Source organism: Dreissena polymorpha, chromosome 6 (assembly GCF_020536995.1).
Source record: "Dreissena polymorpha isolate Duluth1 chromosome 6, UMN_Dpol_1.0, whole genome shotgun sequence".
Classification (NCBI taxonomy): Eukaryota; Metazoa; Mollusca; class Bivalvia; order Myida; family Dreissenidae; genus Dreissena; species Dreissena polymorpha.
The window spans coordinates 6,085,101-6,105,723 of record NC_068360.1 but is presented as its reverse complement, the minus strand read 5'-3'; the positions used below and the strand labels follow the sequence as shown (position 1 = coordinate 6,105,723).

The window sequence follows — 20,623 nt, the reverse complement described above, 5'->3', positions numbered from 1 at the left end:
ACTTATTCATTAAATGCTTTATATTGATAAATGTAAACATTGGATCATAAAAGCTCCAGTAAAAAATCAAGAAAAAAAAAAAAAAGGAAATGTACATTGCCCGGAGCAGGGTTCGAACCAGTGACCCCTGGAGTCCTGGCAGAGTCCTGTAGTATAAACGCTTATGCCTACTGAGCTATTCCGCCGAGTACACATTCTCGACGTATTTTATACCTTATATAAGCAATCTTCGTAGTTTCACAAAATTTAACGACAAAAACAGAACTCTCCAAATTATTCAATCGTTTCGCGTTGCAACGCTTTATAATTTTTAGGTTTTAAAATCGTCAAAAGATGCATATAATGGCTATATTCGAGCATGGTTAATGTTCAGTATTACTGTTTCCTCACAAATATCATAACTAAAACGAAAACTTACGAATCTGAAACAACTTTTTTCAATTTTGTCAATTTACCAAAGCGTGAAAAGATCCCTTTAAGAAATATATATAACAGTTCTTTCCTGTTTTAACAAAATGATACATTTAAAAATAAATTATGAAGCATCGCTAGCAATATTAGAAAGAGAAGTAGAAGGAGAATTATTATCAATAGTAGCAGTAGCAGCAGCAGCAGCAGTAGCAGCAGCAGCAGTAGCAGTAGCAGAATCAGTAGCAGTAGCAGTAGCACTAGCAGTAGCAGTAGAAGTAGCAGTATCAGTAGCCGTATCAATAGCAGTAACAGTAGCAGCAGCAACAGCAGCAGAAGCAGCAGCAGCAGCAGTAGCAGTAGCACTATCAGAAGCAACAGCAGTAGCGGCAGTGGCAGCGGCAGTGGCAGTAGCAGTGGCAGTAGCAGTGGCAGTAGCAGTGGCAGTAGCAGTGGCAGTAGCAGTAGCACTATCAGTAGCAGCAGCAGCAGCAGCACTGGCAGCGGCAGTGGCAGCGGCAGTGGCAGTGGCAGCGGCAGCGGCAGTGGCAGCGGCAGTGGCAGTGGCAGCGGCAGCAGTAGCAGTAAGAGTAGCCGAAGCAGTAGCAGTAGCGGCGTTTTGCTTTTTTGTTTTAGAAGTGTTTGTCGTATAAGAAGAACGCAAGGAAGACAAATTAATTGTAACATGTGTTATCTTAGTCTCCGTTGTAGTAGTATTTGTTGTATCTACACAGCCATTTTTCAGTCACCTGAGAGACATGTTTTTATAAGAGATTTAATTGTGGACCAATACATCGTGTATTAATATCAGTGTACCCACTGGGACACCACATGGGGCGAGGATTAACAGATAAACTAGGCCTTCAATTAATTATGCGCCTAGAGGCAAACAATACTATAACTTACTGATAATTTTAGGATTGGGATGTGTTTGTATCTTATTTGAAATTAGCTAGCTTAATTCAAAAACTAATTATAGCCTCAATATTATCACAAGAACATCATCACATATTCATTGTGCAATATATAATCATATCACCATCACAATATGCCAGAGCGTTAGTATTTATTGTGCATACATATCCTACAGCAACATTTACAAAACTTATTACAAACCAACCGCTCAAGCTTTAATTAAGATTGATTTCAATTTATATTATGACATACATTAAAGATCACTGTCAATTAATTAAAAAATAGCTTGATGCTTCGTACTCAGCGATTTAAATAAAAGAAACGTTGCGTACACAATAATTGGGGTTAATAAAAAAAGTCTGCAATTAAAATAATCAAATTTAAATAATACTAGATTTAGTTTCAAATTGTCGCTCAAAAAATGTATCAGTTATATCAGTTACTAGGGAATCGATTTGTTTAATCTCCGCAATCCAATAATAATTATGGTGTTTGTATGACAAATTAATAGCTATTCGTCATTGAATGTATGATACTCATAAAAATATTGAAACAATAACCACAACAACAACAACATATGTGATTATGTATATATCTTCTTCAGATACTCTGTGTCATACTTTCAAAATTATCCTCATAAGATTCATAATAATAAAATAAACACTATTGCAATCTTAGTAAAAACCAACTTAGCCGTTATGCTAATGATTTTATGTTCAGTGTGCGTGTACATTTCAATATTATATAACAACAAGTGTTCACAAATACCTATGTTTAATAAATATTAAAAACATGAGAACCAATGAAGGTATTTCATTTTAATAGACTAGTTTTACCGTGTGTGTACATTCATATAAAATCTTTTGAAAATCACACTTGAGATAATGTCTTTAGGTTTTGCTATTTCTAATCGATTTAAACACCATAAAACCACCGTATTTTCTCTTACATTCTAAATTTTCTTACATTTCCTTTTTAAGCCAAAATATTTATGTTTTCATGATTCTAAATTTTCGGACATACGGATTTTCGTACAGTCAGTTGAACAGCGCTATTTTATCAGAATTTGACCCTGTTTTTGCTTATCTGATGACCCTTCGGTCATGCATTTTTACAACCGGATTAAAGTAATAAAACAGAATCATGCCTAAGGGCAATCGACCATTACATTTGCGTACTTGGGTAAATTACCTTGTAAACCTCTAATAAGCAATGGTTCCTTCCAACAGCGTTTGCAATGATATCGTATTAAGAAAGCCAAACGTTTATTGTTTTTACTTTTTATATATTATTTCAGTTGATTGCAAAGCTGTTAAGTTGCATTTTTAAAGTAAAGAACGAAGGGAACAACACAATAAAATTATGTACACTGATGTATTATTTCTACTTCAATTAAATAATTGACAAACAAACATAACACACTTGTCTCTAAATATTTTTCGTATTTAAATTTTCCAACACGAAAAACAATATCTTTAAGTGAACGGAAACTTATAATTATTACGGCATATAGTAAAAGCAGAGTTGTCTGAACCATAAGTAAAATAAAAAATAAAAAAATGACACAGCTTATTTTTCCCTCAAGTGTTAATGATAATATGGATAAACAATTAAAAATACATAAAGTCAATTGTGTTGATTACTCGTTATTGAAATATTGCAATGCCAATTATAAGACATCTGATTAAAAACAAAATGTATGGTGGAATACCTTATCTGGAAATACAAACTAATGATACTATTAATGCAACAACAACAATCACATCTTTTCAAGCGCAATCAGAAAACTGCTACAGCTTTGTATTAACAAACATAAATATGTTTGTGCTTATAGATTTAGATAAACTTCAAATCTTTAAGCGTGCTATGAATTGAATATAATTTATATTTAAAAGTTTTGCTACTCTGTTGATAACTAGCAACAGCAAAAAGGAAGATACCATTTTTTATCATCTAATTTTATTTATATTTCATTGTTTATTTGTTTATGATCACAAGGATTGTTTGGATAACAGAGTGTGTCTAGATATACCGGTACCCTTAAAAATATTTTTATGAATTGCAATTAAGCGTAGAAATTAAACAGGCCCTAATACAGACACCATTTTTATCGGAATGCGATTATAGTTTCAATAGCAACTCGTAACGCTTTTTGGATTGAATGTGTAATGACTACTTTTAGCGACAAATTGACTTGGTCAAATACTGCATCTTAAACGGATAAATAAAATTGAAACCATTTATTTTCAATATTATCAACATTATTATTTAGTTATTAATACATTAAGCAGCAAACTCTATTCATAAAAAAGATTTGATATAACATCCGAATTCACTGCAAAAATGAGCTGAGCGATAGGTTTTACGGTTGTTGAAATTGTTCATGATGAGAATGACGATGACGACGATGATGACGATGACGACGACGAGGAGGAGAACAACGAAGATAACAATGACGATGATAATGATGATGATGACACTGATGATGATGATCACGACGATGACGACCATAACGATGTTGTTGGTGATAGTGACGATAATGCTGCTGCTGTTGCTGATGACGATGCTGCTGCTGATGATGCGGTGGAGGCGGAGGAGCAGGACGAGGACGAGGGCGACGACGAGAACGACGACGACGACGACGACGATGATGATGATGATGATGATGATGATGATGATGATTATGATGATGATGATGATGATGATGATGATGATGATGATGATGATGATGATGATGATGATGATGATGATGATGATGATGATGATGATGATGATGATGATGATGATGATGATGATGATGATGATGATGATGATGATGATGATGATGATGATGATGATGATGACGATGATGATAATGATGATGATGATGATAATGATGAGATGATGATTATGTTGATGATGATGATCATGATAACGTTGATAACGATGATGTTGATGAAAATAACGATACTGTAAGTAGTAAATTAACTCATTAATTGTTATTATAATACAAAAGCACATGCTAATGGATCTGTATCCGCAAGGCGGTCAAATGAAAACTCACTTGGTATAAATATGAAAAATTGAATCAAAATATCATAATGCGGAGTGTTAAAATGTGTTCAAATCTAGCGAAATTGTTGCAGTACTTTTCTACCGAAACCAATGCTTAGCCCAGTTATTTTAAAAATAATTTCAAAATACCACGATACACGTCAATTGGCTAACAAATACATTTGTAAGTTTAACCTCACTCAAAAACAGTATTTATTGAAGACAGGGCGTCAACAATGTCCGAGTTTCTTCAACGTAGCTTAAGTACCTAAAGTACCTTTCCGTTTGATTTATCGCAGGATCCTGGGTCCGCACCCACAGTCTTTTAAAGTGTCTGCATTAAAAAGATAATAATTGTTGTTTGTAATAATCTTTGACAGCTCATAAAAACATGTAAATCCTCAATTCGTAGAGTTTCAGTATGATTTCATGTATTTAAAAAATAAAGACGGTTAACATATTTTATACACACATATATTAGTAGCTATACGCCATATAACATAGGACATAATGTATATTATAAATCAAAGCGCTGAAGGCACTTTAGTTGTTCGCTGTTGTCGTCCTTGATTAGCTTGTTCGCATTGCATATGCTTATCATTGTGCACAGGCTAATCTTATTTGACGTGCATTAAGCCTCGTTTTCCATGAAAGCAGCCAATATGTGCATATTTTAATGATAAACACTAGACTGGCCAATGGCGTTTACAAGCTGGTATATACATTCACTGCTAGAGAAGAATCATTTGTCGTCTGCTGCAGACAGGCAGTGGTAATCGTTCCTAGCAGAGTGAGTTGTGGTTCTTGCCGTACTTAAGTCTTCTAAGCACCTACTGATTTGCATTTATTACCCATTCTCTTGAAACGCCGACTAATAAAGTGCGATAAACCGCCTTTAAGCACTAGGCACATTAACAAATAAGAACATTCCACACCTAACCGAGAACCGACGTCTTTAATCGCGAAACTATTACCAGAAATTGAATACCGCCAGAAACAACAATGAGCTCACTTCGATTAAATATAAATACACTATATTCATTGCGTCCTAAGCAATCAAACATATCAACCGAAAATACCAGCGAATACAGTATTATATATGACATCGATCTTATATATCGCCTCAGACAGGCGAGAGCGCCACGATGAGTGAAGAGTGTGTGTATGAGAGTTTGTTTACAAGTCCTACTGGCCTCTTCACGAGATTTTTGTAGCCCGACCTGAATGATGAATGAAATGGATGTAGTAACAGTTATATGAACACGATATATCCGTACCAATATCCATGTGAGCATATACTAATAAAAATTAATTTTTTAATCGCCATAAGCTTGAAAATAAACGTAAATAGATACATCAAAGACCAATTCGGAGACTTTAAAAATTTTAAATTACCTCCCCTGCAATAGAAAATATATATGGAGACTCGCATTCTATGGAATATCAAAATCTCAATATATCTTTCTCCGAAATTTTTTTCTGGTAAAAATCATCTTAAATTTAGCTGTATATTCGTATGTAATTAATTAAACAAGAGTTATAAAAAGGCATTGCAAAAAATATCGCGTTTTACTTGAATAAGTTACCTCCCTTAAGCCTATCGGAATATCAAAAATACGTATATAAACAAAACGCGTTCCTTGCATAAGTGATAATAAAGCGCGTGCCCGTGCCACTCGTCCTCCAAATACTTACTAAATATAGTACAACGTATCTACAATCATTGCGACTAACTCATACCTCAGTAAATAAGTAACCAGGATAAATATACGTTTAGGTAATTAAGATATAAAACATACATATAAAAATTTACATGTTCCCTGTCTGCCGAACCCGATCCATGGACTATAGCCACAAGAGGTTTCTATGTACCTATGTAGCCAGATTGCGCACTCAGAGCGCCCAACACCGACACAGATCACGCTACTCTCCGGTCAAACACAATACTGCATAGGACTGCTGCCTTTGTCACCATATTATCAGAATCATTAACGTGCAAAATGGAAACTTTCAACTGTCCTTTCACTTCATACATAAGCCATTGCCGATCTTCAATGATCGCTTATTTCCGAGAGATGCATTTTATTTTTTTCAAACTTCGAATTTTGATATATGCTTAACTTATTCATTTAGATTACATTATTTTCACTATAAATATTGACTTTGATCCAATAATCATCTGAAAAATACGATTTCGCGATTTCTTCAAAGATCGAGCGAGCCTTTTTACCTGTTTACTTATATATATCTAATTTAAGGTTACACAGATGTAACGTTGTCGTGGCCGAGTGGGTAAGGTGATGAAATTGAATTCTTTTGGGATTTTCCCGCGCAGGTTCAATTCCTGCCGACATCGCATACTTTTTGCGACGCGTTTTATTTCTTTTCTAAAGTAATTTGATTTAATATAGCACATAAGCTATGTTTATTGTTAAATATGTTGAAAATTGTATGCACATCCTTCAATTTTATGATTAAAACAACGTTATGGCTAAATTGATTAATTTACTGCTGAAAATACGAATGATGCATGTTGCATTTTTATTTTTATTTCAAAAAGTAAACGGTAAATCTGTCTATTTTTGGTATTTTTGCTGTATATAGTGTTTCTATAAAAACTTAATTTAAAATATAACTTAAATGATACTATTTTGAATTTTATGACACTTTGTTTTTAACCGACCCAATTTTTACTTGGCTGAAATCACTTACATTTCATGGCGCTATTCCATAGATTAAAATTTGTAAAAAATAAATGTCTGTAAAAGAATACTTATTTCATCTTGTTTAAACTTTAAACACCTTTACTGCATCTGTACACACCAACTGCATGCCCATATTTGGAAATTTGAATGAATTATGGAACTTTTATATAACCCAGGGGTGAAAATAAACTGGACAAAAGCCGAGCGTGAGGGTGGTTTTGAAAAAATCGGTTTATTTTTTTTTAAGCATGGAAAGCTACCTACAAATTTGCATGTAGTTTAGTAAAATGATGCTGATTAGGAAAATAATTAATTAAATTATATTTGGATATGTGCCCATTAGAGGTGCGCAAGCTTAAAAAGGTAGAATTACCGAAATTCCCGTTCTTACACGTTGTAGCATGGATCGGGTATTGAACAAGATACACGTGTGTATTAGCACCCTACTGTAGTCCCGGCGGGGTTATCAACTGCACCAATACACCGGTAAGCAACCAGGGGAATATCATATGAAAAAAGAACTATCATGCATGTTTGATTTGTTAAAGTGTGTCACAAAATTTCCCTAACTGCCGATGTCGGCTATAATTTCGGTATAAACATGCAAAGAAATTAACATATATATAATGTTAATGCCGATATGTTATTGGACATTTTGTATGTCAAATGTTCATTATTTGTATTAAAATTAAGACGATTGTATTGAACACGATACACGTGTGTATTAGCACTCTACTGTAGTCCCGGCGGGGTTATCAACTGCACCAACACACCGGTAAGCAACCAGGGGAATATCATATGAAAAAAGAACTATCATGCATGTTTGATGTGTTAAAGTGTGTCACTAAATTTCCCTAACTGCCGATGTCGGCTATAATTTCGGTATAAACATGCACAGAAATTAACATATATATAATGTTATTGCCGGTATGTTATTGGACATTTTGTATGTCAAATGTTCATTATTTGTATTAAAATTAAGACGATGCTTATTTGCCAGAAAGCGTTTATTTCAAATTCAAAACAAGCAATAATCATACATAATACCAAAATATAAAACTAACAAAATGACAACACTCTCGCTTAACGCAACGTTCAGAAGCACGCGCACTTAACAAAATTATTGCAACTAATGCAAGCTGTAATTAATATGTGACTACTTGCTATACAACCAGTATCATGCGAAAATTGATCTTATTTAATTGTGGTTCCCTCTTTGAATTTATGTTGCCTGTCGACTTTTAGAATAATGTGTCAGTAAGAAATGTATTGCTTGCTCTACAACCAGCATCATGCGAAAATGGATCTTATTTAATTGTAAATCCCTCTTTGAACTTAAGTTGTCAGTCGACTTTTAGAATAATGTGTCAGTAATAAATGTTTTTCTTCAGTTTCACATGTTTTTTTAAGAAAATTTAGTGAAAGATGCAAATGTGTCTTATTTATTTTTTTCTGTGTCTTCAATGTATCTTATTTATATGTGACTGCGTGCTTATTTTTTTTTCAAGAAATGAAAGATGCAAATGTGTCTTATTTTAATTGTATCCATGTCTTAAATGTGGCTTATTTATATAAGATAAAATGATATACTGCCAGTGTCATGCAAAAAAGGATCTAATTTCTTAATATCCACATTCACGCTTTGTTCTTTATTAGCACCGTCTTTAATTAGGTATCTATTTAAAGTACAGATTACTGTGAACTTAATAATTGTGCAACGGTGATGTTGATCCATTATCGTTGTTAATTTAAAATGTAGACAACAAGTTAGCAATTAATGAAATCAGTTATTTTGGAAGAAAATCTAATTTTTTCTGTAAAGTAGCCAGGTGGATGTGTATTGAGCGGATAAGATAGGGATCACCACAACAAGTTTCTAATACACAGTATAGACTTCCCCTATTATTATTAATTACCTGATTGGAATAAATAAAGTGTTAAAGATCATTTCATGTGAAAAGCAGGATTTCTGACATAATTTCAATCGTTTTGCTTTTATACACAATTTCATGGAACAATGAATATATTGGCGCGATGGAACACAATTTATAAATCAAGCTGACAGTATAGTATCATTTTTTAAGTATGTGTAATTTAATTCGCATCTCTCCCTTAACTCGTTCAATGACACGTGAACTTATATCAATTATAAAACATCACGTGCATCATTAAATATTTTTTTTAATTATGAAAACATATATGTTATACATGGTTTTGTTTAGTTTTTTTTCTCAACCAGAGAGACATTATAAAACATTGTTATATATAAAGCGCTTTACTTTTCTACATTACATAAAGATATATCGATTTTTTTGTTAAGTGTACGTGCTTGACATATTTATAAAAAGGCAGTGTTTATTTTTGTAATGAAATCGAAAATTAACATTTAATTTGATGCAATCCACATTGTTTAGCGGCCAAGCGCAGTATTCCGCTCTCGGCGGCCGATGGTGTATTGCAATATATACAATGAAAAGCTGGGTTTCTGACATAATTTCAATCGTTTTGTTGACGCGGAAGTGCTTTTTGGTGGCCAAAAATACTATTGTTCCCTTTATTTAAACCTAAATCAGTATTTTTTTACACTTGAAGGTTTGTACAGCGGGGATTTCGGTACCGGCGCGGGTTTATGTGCTTGTTAAGAATTACCGAAATCCCCGCTAAGAGGCAACATATTATCCTGATTTATGCTTTGATTAAACATTGATAACTAAATTGCAAAAGTGTATAGCATATTGTAAATAAGGTAGTACGATATCATTTGTTTCATCAGATTTGTTTGGAAAATACTTTCTGAAGACTTATTATTACTATGTCATGTTATATTTACATATACTTTTGTGTAACCAATGTTTTAAATGTACATTTTACCTTTTTTACATTCGTTTACACATTTTTCACATTAATTAACTATTTAATAGTGGAAAAAATATTCTGATAAGAGTGTTTAAATGATTAACACTAATATGATTGTGTACAAATCAACATTAATGCAAAGCCAAAACCCAAACATAATGACATATAGACCCTTTAAGGCGTAATATGGGGGATTGGCGTAAACATGGGTGATTTCGGCTCTGGGCGTACGAATGTAGCAGTACCGAAATCCCCGCTAATTATTTTCCAAAAGAAGTAACCGAATGGGAGATAATACATGTCACTGGTTGCTAATGAAACAAAACACTATTATAATTTTGTTGACACTTGAAGGTTTGTACAGCAGGATTTCGGTACCGGCGCGCGTTTAAGTTCTAGTGTAGAATTACCGAAATCCCCACTGAGAGGCAACTTAATGATGTCAAGAGTGCTTAATAATTAAAATTAATATCTTTTTTTTGCACCTTAACATTCATGTGAAGTCAAAAACCATTCATACCGATGACCTATTGACCCTTTAAGGCGTAAATATGGGGATTTCGGTACTAGGCGGGCGAATGTAGAATTACCGAAATCCCCTTTTCATCATCGCACATTAGTGTAACATAAATTTTAACACAATATATGTAGGGAAACTCATATGATTCGCGTAATGTCAAAATGATTATTATGCTATAATTCGACCACAAAACTTGACGTGACTTAATACCGGACATTATGGAATGGAGCTACGCTTGCCGTATTTGACATAAGACCCATTTTCGCAAATTATCTTATCAATGCTTATATGAATTTGATTGCTATAATCTAATGCGTATTCGACACGGAATTATTGTCAAGGTTTTTCATTTTGTCAATATTTATCATAGCAGGGGACATTGCTGACATCAATATGGATACTGTTTTCATTTTCTGTCGAGAAATGATATGACTTATTATCAAGATTATTTTATAGTACGGTAGCGTTCTCTTCACAAGTGAGATTTGTTTGTACTGGTAAATTGCTCTTATACTCACCATTCGGACTCGACGATCGGCTCGAATAAAAATGTTAGTCGCTTAAAAGTACAAATTCATCATATTGAGCACGATTATTATTATTATTATTATTATTATTATTATTATTATTATTATTATTATTATTATTATTATTATTATATATCTTTTAGAAACTTATTCCTTAAAAAAAATCCCATTGGAAAAAAAATCCCATGGGATTTTTTTATTATTTTAAAACACGATATAACGCGTTGAAATCGCGAGAAATGCTCATCATTTGTTAAAAGGTAGTGTTTCTGAAGGTTACATGAATAAATCTCTAAAAATCAGAAAAAAATCCCATGGGATTTTTTTTCCCCATAAACAAATGGGATTTTTTTTCTATCAAAGTAAATTGAACGAAAATAAGCACAAATGCTTTAACAATGCTTAAAATCGATAACTAAGCACAAACGAACGTGTTTTATGTTTATGAAAATCCCATGGGATTTTTTCTCCCATAAAAAAAGCTGGAGAAAAATCCCATGGGAGAAACCAAAATTCCCATGGGATAATGAAAAATCCCATGGGATATTACAAAAATCCCATGGGAACCCCAACTTTGAAAATAAAGTTCATAGTGAAGAAAACGCATTTAACAAGCAAAAATAACCAATTATTAATCACAAGTTAGACTTTTATCTTATACTTTATCACAAATAAGCAAACCTTCAAGAAAAAGGGTACTTAAGTTTGCGAAATTTCGGTTTCGCAAAGTTTTTCCGGTGGCCGTTATAAGCTAAAATAACATATTGGATTACTTATGTTATTTTATGAGTCATATTCATTCATATATAATCATTATAGGAAATCCGCGAAACAGCGCATGTGAGGCCCAGTCATTTGAGCCGGTAAGAAAAAAAAGATGTGAGTTCCATGAAAATTAAAGATTAACTTATGAAGTGTAGATCATGAATGTGTAATAATGAATCAACAATCCATCTTAACATAAATGATACAATTCATTCTCAAGAATTTTGTATATGAAACTATTAGTTTCAACAGAATCTTGTCTGATGTGCAGTACACACAGTACATGCTCTTTAAAGAACAAACACAAACCACATCTCATTATGTTACAATGTTAACCTTTTATTTCATCACTTGTCTTACAAATACAAATTTTATTAACATAAAATGTATTTCATATTCAGATAGTGTTCCACTTCATTGTTCCCTAGCTGTAGAGTTGTTGGAGAAAACCCTGTATTATTATGTTACAAAGATAATTTAATAAAGGAGTAGAATTTATTTTCACTTTGTTATACCATAAAGGAAACATGTAATCATCGTACGCATTGCATAAATGAATATTGTAAAAAGTGTGTCTTTAATGAAAAAAAATCCAAAAAAGAACGGCAGAAATTGTCAATATCCACACTTTTAGAAGATGTTGACCACACTTGACCGAAATGCAGCAGGTCATAGACAAGAAATCATTAACTTATTAAGTTATTATGTATCATTAGCAGAAACATAATGACCATCTTTCATCAACAAAGAGTCAAATATTGAATATTTACACATGTCGCCGAACATAGACTGACCACAATGACTCACCTATAGCACTTCGTGCACATGTGAGCATAAAACAGCAACTACATAAATAAGTTAATGATGTGTTGTCCATATAAGCTGCATTTTGGTCCTGTTGTGGACTGTGCACAACGTCATCCCCTTCTTGTGCCTCAGTAAGTTGTTCAGGCAGTGGCACCTGCTAATCTATTCATAAGTTATGCAGGCGCATTCATGCAGCCACTGCTTGACAGTACTCATCGAGTCTCATGAATAAACAACCGCCAGTTTTATGTAGACACCTGTCGATAGAGAATAGCAATCAATATTAACTAGTGATTTAATTACAATATCCAATTTATTATCAAAACTTATGATTATTATGCATTTTATTTAATTGATTAACATCTTCAGATATTAATTAAATTTAAGACTAAAATGGGTAAAGAAATAAATTCATAAAACAAAATTTGCAATAATCTATGGCATCCATTTTTATCAACACATGCACGTGCATATAAAAGCAACTTTAAAATCTGTATCAAATGTTTTTTTAACTTCATGTGTCTTCTTCACTGATGCCCCCTTGTCACGTTGAGATACACAAACAAGTCCATCAGTCATTAAAAGACAAATTTCTTCAGTACAAACAACTTGTGTAAATATGCTCAAAACTTGAAAACAAAGAGCAAAACAAATTTAATTACACATTTGTGTACAGCTACAATTCATTAACACATTAAGGTCATTTAGCAGTTGCTGTTATGCAAAATCTATCCACAGATGAACAGACAGACACAGAGGACGAACAGGTGCAATTCTTACGGCTTTCCACGGTGTACGTTTACTAAATTGTTATGATGTAGATGTAACGATTACAATTATGCTCTAAAGATTATTAAAGGCATAAAGCTTCACACTTTTTATCCAATATTTTGTGGGGAGATTTATTTTGTGCTTATTAAATGGTGTCTTATGTTGATTAACTGAATGTGTTTAACTGTTTTGAACTAAATAAACATACATGTAGTAAGTTTACATACCTAAATCTACTCTTTGGCAGTCCAAAAGCCCTATCAACCACAGTACACTTGACTAGGCATTGTTGTACCTATTGTTGATAGCCAGAGTCCCCCAGTAGGTGTCTCTTGTGGTTTTCTTCCTGAAAAGTCTAATAACAAATTTATAATAAGCTAAGTTTAAGTTGGAAAAATCATTGGTTAAACGGATTATGAAGGTAGCTATAGGATGTTCGCAAGCTTAAAGGGATCTTTTCACGCTTTGGTAAATTGACAAAATTGAAAAAAGTTGTTTCAGATTCGTAAGTTTTCGTTTTAGTTATGATATTTGTGAGGAAACAGTAATACTGAACATTAACCATGCTCTAATATAGCCATTATATGCATCTTTTGACGATTTTAAAACCTAAAAATTATAAAGCGTTGCAACGCGAAACGATTAAATAATTTGGAGAGTTCTGTTTTTGTCGTTAAATTTTGTGAAACTACGAAGATTGCTTATATAAGGTATAAAATACGGCTATAATGTGTACTCGGCGGAATAGCTCAGTAGGCTAAAGCGTTTTTACTTCAGGACTCTGGCAGGACTCCAGGTTCGAAACCTGCTCCGGGCAATGTTCTTTTCCTTTTTTTATTTTTTTTCTTGATTTTTTACTGGAGCTTTTACGATCCAATGTTTACATTTATCAATATAAAGCATTTAATGAATAAGTTAAAAAAAATGCCAAAATCTGTGAAAAGGCCCCTTTAACGCAAACTTAAATTCATTTAAATTATAAATTTAACATTGATATGCATATTTTATGTGTTGATACAGTGTGTACACACATACAGAAATATAATTGAATCTTTTATGTTGTTGAAAGAAATTAAAAGTAAAATTATGTATGCACATTAAACACATTATATTTTAGTAATGTGCAATGCATTGATGTAAAAAAATAAAATATTTGCATCATCATAACAGTAGTATTCCACTTTTTTCTAGCCAATACTAGCCATAGTCCCTCTAATGGTATATCCACAAAAGCACATTATTTATTGTCATACCTTCAAACCACGGACAAAGACAGAGGCGTTGTGTGTGTTGACCCAAGCCATTTTGACACAATCTTAATGAACCTGCAAAAAACTATACTTTAATATGTGAAATGTGTTTCACTAACTTTGTTGAATGATTGGGGCATCTATTTAATTCAAATGTTTTATGATTTAACACTATTAGTTAAGCCACTTCTGACTGACAAGTGACATTGTACAGTGTGATACAGGGTCATTTAAATAACATTGCCATTTGGCAAGAGCGTAACTAGATCAGAATATAACTTTGCTACCTTGCATCTCACCGTGCAGTGTGAGGTTTATGTTGCTCAGCTACTGTATATATTACTGTACAATTCATAAATCTAATTTTGACAGAACATTGATATTTAAATGTTGGGATTGCAAAGTTTATGACTTATAATCGTTGGGGCAGATATTGCAGACATTATACAGTGCATTATTTAATATTCATTAGATAGAAAAAAAAACTTCAAAACTTTATGCGCAAAAGGCATATCAGGATATTGCGTCGACAACTAACTTGTATAGCAGCGTCCGAAATGTGAAATATCCGAATTCTAGTTCACCCGTTAACATTCATTATTTAATGACAAATGAACTGTTTTACTTCAAAAGAAACCATAAAACATTTGTTTTGATAGAAATTGAATAAAGATGACTAAATACTTACCTATTTAACGAATTAATTATCCAAACATCACAAATTTCATTTCCCCTGGACGTTTAACGCAGAGAATGATATAACGAATATATTTAACGTTATCAAACATAAATACGTCCAATAGTATCAATATTTCTCCATCACGGAGATCGCTAAATCCTTTCTTTCTCGAAACATTCTCATCTCTCTTGGTTGACCAACGTTTAAAGCGCGTGCGGCCGCCATGTTTACGAAGGTTTACGAACGCTAAGAGTGGTCTTACCCAGTCGTAGCTTTAAGCACAAATCTTACGACATCTTAGCTGCGATTTCTGTGATAAAACGGTACGCAGTACTTACGATAAGCGAACGACAAAATCCTACGAATCTTACGTAAGATCACGCCAAGATCTGTTGATAAAACGACCTCCTGTATGTGGCTGGAGTAATACACGTTCCGAAACACGTTTTTCAACGATGGGTTCATTAGACAGCGATTTACTTTCTTAGAAGTTGCAATACGGTATGTTTTCGATTGCAATTATTAGAAGAGGACAGATCCATCTTTAAAATGATATCAGGTTCGGAAAAAATGGCAAGAAAAATGCTGTGAAAGTTGTCAGTTTTATAATGGACCCTATGGGCATCGGAATACAATATATCCTTACTGCATCTGCAAGACCCCCATCAAATGTCCGTTTTCATAATCCCTTGTCGATTAGGGTAATCAATTACGGCTTGGATTGGGGGGGGGATCAATATGGGCCTACTTAACATTCGCTAACGACGACAAAACGATTTTTATCGTCATATTAAAATATCGCTTTCGTACCACACTAGCAAAGTTGCTTGTGTGCTAGTCGAAGATTAGTTACATCATCCATTAAACCTTTCCGACGGAGATATTGACACAACGCGTATTATATCAACACTTTCAAATTGGCAAATTGTGAAATTGAGTTACTGAAATTGATACGTTTCTATCAAGTCATCGATTAATCATTCAAAATCTTAGAAATGAAAGTGATGCGTTATAAGCGTTTGGTCTCAATGATAGGCACATTCGGGCGATGATGATTAAGAAATTATATTTTTCTGTCATAGTTTGTTGTCGAATAACCCACAGTAAGGAGTATAAATGCGTAGGAATTAAATCACGAGTGCGAAACGATAACACGCATCTATACTCCTTACTGTGGGTTATTCGACAACAAACCACCATAGAAAAATATTATTTCGATTCTAACATGATTTGGTTAAAGCTTTTGGACATGAACTATATTTGTCAATACCCCGCCCTTCTTAGTACAAAGTTCAATAATTAGTGACGTCATTGAATTGTACAAACATATGACGTCGTTTTCATTCATTAATATTTTGCAAATGACGTCACTTTCATGGAGAACAACAATCGCAGAAATTAAATGACGTCACGTTTATTGATGCTACTGAAAAGCTGACATGCAATAAATGTTTTCTGAATTACGTTTCCTAAAAAATAATATTCTTTGTAGACGTGGTTATGCCACTTATCACTAAATATACCATTTATTGTTTAATTACATTTATAAACATGCTACATTTATTACATTTCTTTTAGAGCGGGTTTTAGCACGTGCATTTTACTGCAATATTTTCTTTATTTATTCAGAAATATTTTCGAAACATTAAGCTCCGCCCATAAGTTATTGCAGAATAATTGGGGGGGGGGGACAATAATTTGTTATAGACAATTTCAAAGGGCCATAACTCTGTGAAATATCATCTGACCAGAACCTGCTGATAATATGCACATCTCCTCTTGGTCGTGAAGCTTCCCATAAAGTTTCATTGAATTCCGGTCATTAGTTGCTGAGAAATAGCCCGGACAAGAATTGCACTATATGTACAGTTAATGAAAAATTTTAAAGGGCCATAACTATGTAATAAATAATCCGACCAGAACCCGCTGATAATATGCACAACTCCTCTTGGTAGTGAAGCTTCCCATAAAGTTTCATTGAATTCCGGTCATTAGTTTCTGAGAAATAGCCCGGACAAAAATTGTGCACTGACGGACAGACAGACGCACGGACAGACGAAGCGGCGACTATATGCTTCCCCCAAAATAAATTTGGGGGAGCATAAAAAAGGTTAATCACATTTCACAATACCAATTGTAAAAATCAATTGAATATTATTTTTTTTTAGTAAATACAAAAAAGTTATTGTTTTTTTTACATGGACTTGTAGAAAATAAATTAACGAGTATACATAAGCTAAAATAACATATTGGATTACTTATGTTATTTTATGAGTCATATTCATTCATATATAATCATTATAGGAAATCCGCGAAACAGCGCATGTGAGGCCCAGTCATTTGAGCCGGTAAGAAAAAAAAGATGTGAGTTCCATGAAAATTAAAGATTAACTTATGAAGTGTAGATCATGAATGTGTAATAATGAATCAACAATCCATCTTAACATAAATGATACAATTCATTCTCAAGAATTTTGTATATGAAACTATTAGTTTCAACAGAATCTTGTCTGATGTGCAGTACACACAGTACATGCTCTTTAAAGAACAAACACAAACCACATCTCATTATGTTACAATGTTAACCTTTTATGTAGACACCTGTCGATAGAGAATAGCAATCAATATTAACTAGTGATTTAATTACAATATCCAATTTATTATCAAAACTTATGATTATTATGCATTTTATTTAATTGATTAACATCTTCAGATATTAATTAAATTTAAGACTAAAATGGGTAAAGAAATAAATTCATAAAACAAAATTTGCAATAATCTATGGCATCCATTTTTATCAACACATGCACGTGCATATGAAAGCAACTTTAAAATCTGTATCAAATGTTTTTTTAACTTCATGTGTCTTCTTCACTGATGCCCCCTTGTCACGTTGAGATACACAAACAAGTCCATCAGTCATTAAAAGACAAATTTCTTCAGTACAAACAACTTGTGTAAATATGCTCAAAACTTGAAAACAAATATCAAAACAAATTTAATTACACATTTGTGTACAGCTACAATTCATTAACACATTAAGGTCATTTAGCAGTTGCTGTTATGCAAAATCTATCCACAGATGAACAGACAGACACAGAGGACGAACAAGTGCAATTCTTACGGCTTTCCACGGTGTACGTTTACTAAATTGTTATGATGTAGATGTGACGATTACAATTATGCTCTAAAGATTATTAAAGGCATAAAGCTTCACACTTTTTATCCAATATTTTGTGGGGAGATTTATTTTGTGCTTATTAAATGGTGTCTTATGTTGATTAACTGAATGTGTTTAACTGTTTTGAACTAAATAAACATACATGTAGTAAGTTTACATACCTAAATCTACTCTTTGGCAGTCCAAAAGCCCTATCAACCACAGTACACTTGACTAGGCATTGTTGTACCTATTGTTGATAGCCAGAGTCCCCCAGTAGGTGTCTCTTGTGGTTTTCTTCCTGAAAAGTCTAATAACAAATTTATAATAAGCTAAGTTTAAGTTGGAACAATCATTGGTTAAACGGATTATGAAGGTAGCTATAGGATGTTCGCAAGCTTAAAGGGATCTTTTCACGCTTTGGTAAATTGACAAAATTGAAAAAAGTTGTTTCAGATTCGTAAGTTTTCGTTTTAGTTATGATATTTGTGAGGAAACAGTAATACTGAACATTAACCATGCTCTAATATAGCCATTATATGCATCTTTTGACGATTTTAAAACCTAAAAATTATAAAGCGTTGCAACGCGAAACGATTAAATAATTTGGAGAGTTCTGTTTTTGTCGTTAAATTTTGTGAAACTACGAAGATTGCTTATATAAAGTATAAAATACGGCTATAATGTGTACTCGGCGGAATAGCTCAGTAGGCTAAAGCGTTTTTACTTCAGGACTCTGGCAGGACTCCAGGGGTCACTGGTTCGAAACCTGCTCCGGGCAATGTTCTTTTCCTTTTATTATTTTTTTTCTTGATTTTTTACTGGAGCTTTTACGATCCAATGTTTACATTTATCAATATAAAGCATTTAATGAATAAGTTAAAAAAAATGCCAAAATCTGTGAAAAGGCCCCTTTAACGCAAACTTAAATTCATTTAAATTATAAATTTAACATTGATATGCATATTTTATGTGTTGATACAGTGTGTACACACATACAGAAATATAATTGAATCTTTTATGTTGTTGAAAGAAATTAAAAGTAAAATTATGTATGCACATTAAACACATTATATTTTAGTAATGTGCAATGCATTGATGTAAAAAAATAAAATATTTGCATCATCATAACAGTAGTATTCCACTTTTTTTCTAGCCAATACTAGCCATAGTCCCTCTAATGGTATATCCACAAAAGCACATTATTTATTGTCATACCTTCAAACCACGGACAAAGACAGAGGCGTTGTGTGTGTTGACCCAAGCCATTTTGACACAATCTTAATGAACCTGCAAAAAACTATACTTTAATATGTGAAATGTGTTTCACTAACTTTGTTGAATGATTGGGGCATCTATTTAATTCAAATGTTTTATGATTTAACACTATTAGTTAAGCCACTTCTGACTGACAAGTGACATTGTACAGTGTGATACAGGGTCATTTAAATAACATTGCCATTTGGCAAGAGCGTAACTAGATCAGAATATAACTTTGCTACCTTGCATCTCACCGTGCAGTGTGAGGTTTATGTTGCTCAGCTACTGTATATATTACTGTACAATTCATAAATCTAATTTTGACAGAACATTGATATTTAAATGTTGGGATTGCAAAGTTTATGACTTATAATCGTTGGGGCAGATATTGCAGTCATTATACAGTGCATTATTTAATATTCATTAGATAGAAAAAAAAACTTCAAAACTTTATGCGCAAAAGGCATATCAGGATATTGCGTCGACAACTAAATTGTATAGCAGCGTCCGAAATGTGAAATATCTGAATTCTAGTTCACCCGTTAACATTCATTATTTAATGACAAATGAACTGTTTTACTTCAAAAGAAACCATAAAACATTTGTTTTGATAGAAATTGAATAAAGATGACTAAATACTTACCTATTTAACGAATTAATTATCCAAACATCACAAATTTCATTTCCCTTGGACGTTTAACGCAGAGAATGATATAACGAATATATTTAACGTTATCAAACATAAATACGTCCAATAGTATCAATATTTCTCCATCACGGAGATCGCTAAATCCTTTCTTTCTCGAAACATTCTCATCTCTCTTGGTTGACCAACGTTTAAAGCGCGTGCGGCCGCCATGTTTACGAAGGTTTACGAACGCTAAGAGTGGTCTTACCCAGTCGTAGCTTTAAGCACAAATCTTACGACATCTTAGCTGCGATTTCTGTGATAAAACGGTACGCAGTA

At 33.1% G+C, this 20,623-nt stretch overlaps 2 long non-coding RNA genes across 4 annotated transcripts in view; one reads left to right on the top strand and one right to left on the bottom strand.

Moving 5' to 3' along the window:
* LOC127835281 (uncharacterized) overlaps positions 1 to 12,227 on the top strand; it is a 22,467-nt gene extending 10,240 nt beyond the window's left edge. Inside the window, exons 2-3 of the long non-coding RNA XR_008028444.1 lie at positions 11,784 to 11,827; positions 12,131 to 12,227. This is a non-coding gene — a long non-coding RNA (uncharacterized LOC127835281). The remainder of the gene's footprint in view (positions 1 to 11,783; positions 11,828 to 12,130) is intronic.
* Positions 11,739 to 20,623, bottom strand: LOC127835280 (uncharacterized). Of its 3 annotated transcripts, none has more exons than XR_008028442.1 (4): positions 20,300 to 20,623; positions 19,615 to 19,686; positions 18,579 to 18,706; positions 11,739 to 12,793 (listed from the first exon to the last, which is right to left on the bottom strand). It is a non-coding gene; the product is annotated as an uncharacterized LOC127835280 (long non-coding RNA). The 3 variants fall into 3 exon arrangements; XR_008028443.1 differs by lacking the exon at positions 18,579 to 18,706 and adding an exon at positions 13,535 to 13,662; XR_008028441.1 differs by lacking the exons at positions 18,579 to 18,706; positions 19,615 to 19,686 and adding exons at positions 13,535 to 13,662; positions 14,561 to 14,632.